Raw genomic sequence first — 6,530 nt, forward strand, 5'->3', positions numbered from 1 at the left:
GAGCTCCAATGGGAGGATGAATCTACTCAAAATGCTTTTCTTCCCAGTTTCATTGCACGAAGATGAAAAGTGGTGACTCTCTGCCGCTTTTTCAATGTTGACTAACTGTTTGTTATATTGCCTATTTAGAAGTTCAAACCAAATTTCTGATTTTCTTTTATTTTTCCTATGTTTATCCCAATTTGATCTGAGCAAACCTTGTCTGCACTTTAGCCCTTGGGATGGTTTATTTGTAAAACAGATTTTATTTAGTGTGGTATAGATTGGAATTTCTTGTTACTTTATTAGATTGCTTGTGACAGTGTTGCTTTTCTGCACTTTAGCCATTGGGATGGTTTATTTGTACAGATTTTATTTTGCTTTTCTGCACAATTGAAACTGCTTGTTTGGCTTTGACCCAACTACCCTCCAAATTGATAATATAGATAACATAAGATATTTTGCTTGGTCACATTAATCAACTTTAGAGAAGATTAATCTGACTCAATTTTACTTTATATGTCTTGTTTTAGTTTTTGTCAATGTGAAATCTGAAAGTCATTTTCCATGTTCTGGTTCTGTTTTCAATTGGAAAAGTACCTGCAAGCAGTGACCAGATCAATTCTTTATTAAGAAAATATTAAATAATGGTTCTCCTCGTGACACTGTGCCAAACAAAAGTCAAACGGTCTGGATGGCTGATTAGCATTTAACGCTGAATCAGAGCAAAGAACAAAAGGCTTCTGCTCTTGTTATAGGTTCTTACTACTTGGAATGGCTGACCGGATCCATCCTTTATTAATTTTTTTAATTTAAGGAGGAAAATACTAGTTAGAATAACAACATTTCTCACCCCATAAAGAGAAACCTCTACTTCAGTGTCTTCAATTTTAAATTTAAGTGTCATCATATGTGTGGGTTTAATTTAATATAAAATTAATTTTGAATTTAATTGTTTGATTAGTTTGTTTCTTCCATCAAAATATTGTTTGATATATAAAATTATTTGATGATAATTCAAATTTTACTACTAAAATAAAAATCTCTTTCTAAAAAATAATCATTGAGGTGATAATATATTACATTATAATGTGTTCACAATGATCCTATTGTTATACGAGACGTATGCCTTGAGTTCTTAAGTGGTTCAAATGTTCCACATATTTCATGTTTAGCAGATGTGAAGCAGCTCAATATTTCATGCTGACGCATGATTGGTTGCAGGAAAACAAATAATTATGTAAGATTTTATCATTTAAAACTATAAAAATTAGTGGTGGGTTATTTGTTATCATTTTTTATGACTAAAGCCTGAGGGTTAATATGTTGGTTCATAACATGTTAATAATTGACTCATTTCTATAATGGGATTATCCCTGTTTCATTTTAATAATAAATACATTTCAAAAAACCCTATAGAATTTATAAAATATTTTAATAAATTCTACATAATTCTTAATTGCGATTTAATAATTGTAAAACAGTAATACTAAACAAAGACAGCTGAACAATGATGTATTAGTTTATATATACCAAACAAAAAATGGAAGTGAGACATGAAAAAGATAATTAAATGATTGTTGTCAGCATATACTTCCGAGTCATTAACTTAAAAAATGTGGTTACCTGCAGCTATCGGTAGAAATTAAAACATTAAAAGAGAGAAAAGGATAAGCATCCACTGACTAAATTGACAAAAGCACCCCATCAAGCCGGCTCATATATTATAAGTAACACTTGTAGTATTCTTCTGTCAGAATGGAATAGAATATTTCTGTTTCATGCCAAAAATTAAAACAATATTTTGCTTTTGTATAAAATGCTATTTGTTTAAATGGAAATACAAAGTCTTTTTAATTTTCTTTTGCTAATTAAAAAGGAAATTTTAAGAACAAAATTATAATTCTTGAATAACCTTTTGAATTTTGATTGATTGCTATAACCTAACTTTCAAATATTACAATCAAAAGTTTTTGCTATCATGAGTTATAAAAAAATTTTAGAAAATTTAAAATTATTTTTAAAGTATTTTTAATTTTTTTTTGGGATAATTAAATTTTTTTATTTATACTTTTTTTTATATTAAAGAAAAGAGATTCGAATTTTATTTTTTAGACAAAAGATCATGAACTAACCAATGAATCAAATGTTTAAATTTTTTTTATTTATATTTATTTATGTTAAAATTATTTTTTTAAAAGACGTTTATGTTAAAATTATTAACAATTTTATAGCTGATTTTTTTTTCCTAGCATTCTAAAAGTAGAAATAACTGAGATTAAAACTAATAGAAATAAGAAATTGGAATAATATTGCAATTAGGGGACGCAACAAAAGTTATTATTTCTAAAACAATATTAATCTTCTTTGTGAAATTTTTATAACTCAAGTTTTTACTTTTTGCAACCTATTTTTATTTTTGTATTATTACAATTTTATTCTTCTTTTTTTTGTCTCATCTTTAATTTGTTATGGTTAGGGTAAACTACAAATACACCATTTGTGATATAACATTTTCTCACATAGCACTCTAAGGTTTTTTTTTTCACAGATTAAATATCCAAAGAAGCCCTGAACAGTGTCAAAAAAATTAATTAAGTCCTTATCCTTTTCTTGCATTCAAATGAGCCCTTAAACTTTTATTTTAAGTCAATAAACCTCTCTCACTAACTGTTAACTAACTTTTGTCAATCAACTGTACAGCTAAAAATTTTTTACCATGTGACAGTTGACGTGTATTAAAACTTATTGACTAGCAATTGGGTTTTTCCCTTTTTACCCATCCACATGTCCAAAAATAATTGGATTAAGGATTGGAAAAAAAAGTAAAATAAATTAATTGCTTTAAATTAAGTCATGATAACCATCGTTTTTAACATGAACTAGACTTTTAACAGAAAAAGCAATTGAGTTTAAGAAAAAAACCCAAACATCATTGGTTAGGGATTATCAGAGTGAGAAGACGTTTGAGAAGACCTTTTAATGCAATTCCTTTTTATGATCATAGCACCTTCAGGATGAATATCTGCTTCAAGCCTAGGAGACTCATCTTCAATTTATATCTATTTCTCAATGTAATGAATTTTAGAACGAGTATTAAATTTTATCCTTATAACAATGTGTTAGGGATTATAAGGAGTGCTTCGCTCAAAATCTAGAGGTTCAACTTTAATTTTGAAAGAATATTTCTCTTCAATATATGGGACATGCTAATCATCAATACCAAGCTTCGAATTCTCATTCTTAGCATTACATGAAGGAGTTTCCAACTATAAAGCAACACTATGATCAACTATGTGAAAAGGATGGATTGATCAGGAAGGCCTTTCTTTAAAAATTGATCTTCTTACTTTCAATCCTTGGTGACTTCTTTCTCAGTATCAGTGGCATCGTCAAACAAGCTTGGATTGTTCATCATTATGATATCGAATGTTCTTTATTTCTTCTTTTGGAAGAAGAGTTTTGATAAATTTATTTACAGAGGTGGGAGATCATGAAGAGAGGTGTTGCGAATTTGAAAGGAGTAAAAAGAACAATTTCACTTGGAGAAAGATTGTTGTTTTTCTTTAATTGGTCGGTTCAGGGGAGAAGGAGTCCCCCCGATGACCGAGCCAATCAGAACAACCAACGGTTGCTATTATAATAGTCAGTTACAATAACCGACAATTGCGATCGGTTGCCTAGTTGCAACCAACAACTACATGGTCCTAATTGCAGCTACACAAAAAACATGCGGAGGAGAAAGGAAGTTTGCTTGCCTTTCTTAAAGTACACTATACAAGAAAACAAAATCCCACCATAAATGAATATGATTGCACCTACACAAAAAACCTACATAGGAGAAAGGAAACTAACTCTTATTATTATCATTATTCCAATTTCATTTTCTTATTCTTTTTATCTCTTTTCAATTATTGTTTTAATAAATATAATATTATTTAATTAAAATGTATAAATTGGATTTTTTAAAAAAATAAAAAAATTAAATTTATTACTACTAATTTTTTTAAAAATATGTAATAAGTTTTAAAAGTTAATGATAGTCGATGAACATCTCTAATTGTTTAAAAAATCCAAGTTAATAAATACATTAACGAAGATTGATTAACTATAATAAATCAAGTAAGACCTAACAATAAAAATTCAATGGGTAATAACAAGTTACAATATGTTGTTATTATGCATTGAATATTTTATATTAAATAATCTCATTCTAGAATATTTAAATAATCTCATTCTAGAATATTCAATGCAACTGTTACAAGGAGAGGATGAGGAAAAAGTTCTTAATGAAAATATTAAATGTCTATAATAACATGGGTATAATGACAAATTCCACCTATATGAATATCAAACAAGAGTTAAAAAGGTTTACTCTTGTAAATATTTATAAAACCAAGATTAGCACAAGGCCATACAAATACTAAAGCAGTTGACAGAAACTTAAAGCGATTAAATAATGCTATGTGGGTTATATTTTCGATTATGACATAAGGAGTTGTGGTTCAATCTCTGTAATATCAATAACTTTGTAATTTTAAAATTTTTATACTAGTAGAAAGTTTAAATCTTCAAGATACTTTCAATTGTGCTTACTATTATTAAATATTACAAATTAGTGAAGGATTGTTAAATATATAATTTGTAATATTTCAAAGTTTAGTTGGGAGATAATTATTCAAGATGTGGCCGTTCAGATTAAAACACAACTATTTGAATATATAAAAATGTTTTCGACCAACACAATTATTGAAACACAACAGACACATCTATTGAAACATAATAAACTTATTTGTTGAATCATAATAGACACAACTTTTCAATATGTATAAAAAGAATGTATTTCTAAGATTTCGACTTTCAAAATTATTCTGTAATAGGCTTATTGTATCTTGAAGAAAAGTCATTGTCTGTAAATTCTCATAATAGGTAATAACTCTTTAAAAGACAGTGTATTGCAGCACACTTCAAACTATTCTTTTCTGTTTTTTATACTATTTTTCTAACAAAAAGATAATCTTGGATGATTTAAAGAGAACATAAAAATGAGATGAAAAGCCTCCGAAATCACATGATAACACATAAAACAACAATTACTCTTAATTTGTTTGTTGTATCTATGAAACACATAATTTTAAATAATTTAAATACTATTATGATCATCACATTAAAAGAAAGTCGTAAAATATTGAACAATGTCAATATCTCAAAACCTTATCAGTATTAAAAAAATAGAAAAGAAAAATGAAAACTTAAATTACAAAAAAAATGGGACATGTATTATCACGTCTTTTGGTTGAGTTAGAATGTGTGGATGAAGAAATAGAAGCGAAATTAAATGGAAAATTAAAAAGATGTCAAATGATTGTTGTCGGCATATACTTCCAAGTCATGAGCTTGGAAAATGTCATTTCCAAGTTCCGACTAGTGGGCCAAGTGCTATGGCTTCTGTTAAGCTTCCACAAAATTCATTAACTATAATTAAAATTTTTATTTATTATCGTAATTTAAAATTTCTACTGCTACGTGCTGTAATTAAACTTTTAAAAATTTTAATATTATTTTCTAAAGCATTTTTAATTTTCTCTGGACAATTGATTTTTTTTATTTATACATTTTCATGTTAAAATTATTAACAATTTGATAGCTTATTTTGGTTTCCCAATATTCTAAAAGTACAAAAAACAGAGATTAAATATAATAAAAATAAAAAATTTGGGAAATTTTTATTATTTCTAATTCTTATTTCTAAAACAATATTAATCTCCTTTGTGAAATTTTGCAACTCAAGTTTCCATTATTACAACTCACGTTTGCATTTTTGCAACCTATTGTTCGTTTGTTGAAAACCCAAAATCTTTTATTTTTCCCATTTTCAATTTGTTATTGTTATTACTATTATCATTATTCCAATTTCATTTTCTTTTTCTTTTTCTCTCTTTCTAATTATCTTCTCAATCAATATAGTATTAGTTGATTAAAATTTATAAACTGGATTTTTTTTAAATTAACAAATTAAGTTTATTACTATTAAGAATTTCTAAAACTAATTAATGAGTGTTTAAAAGTTAATTGAGGTCAATAACATATATAATTATTAAAAACTTCAGGTTAATAAATTTATTAACTAACATTGTTTAACTATAACAAAAGGATATTAATAATATTTTTTAAACTTTAGACCAATTATCAATTATCAACTTATTTATTGTAAACATTAAAATTATTAATACAATAAATAATATAATAAATAAAGAAAATGGCAAGAGGAAATTTAAATAAAAATTCAGAACTTGCAACTAGAACAATTGAAACTTTGGGTTGTAGCAATCCGAACGCAATTTATTAAAAATAATAAAATATTCTAAATGTTGAATTCATTGATAAATGAGTATTTACCCACATCAAAGAAAAAACAAAGTCTCCACCCTTGACGACGAACCCATCCTGTTCTTGATGTATCTCGCCAGCTATGGTGATCTTTACTCTTGTTGTCAAGACAAGTAAGAATAAAACCGCTGCTTCTCATATTGTTCTTTCTCCCTCTCTTT

Source organism: Theobroma umbraticum, unplaced genomic scaffold (assembly GCF_002168275.2).
Source record: "Theobroma umbraticum cultivar Fairchild unplaced genomic scaffold, ASM216827v3 scaffold_34.0, whole genome shotgun sequence".
Taxonomy (NCBI): Eukaryota; Viridiplantae; Streptophyta; class Magnoliopsida; order Malvales; family Malvaceae; genus Theobroma; species Theobroma umbraticum.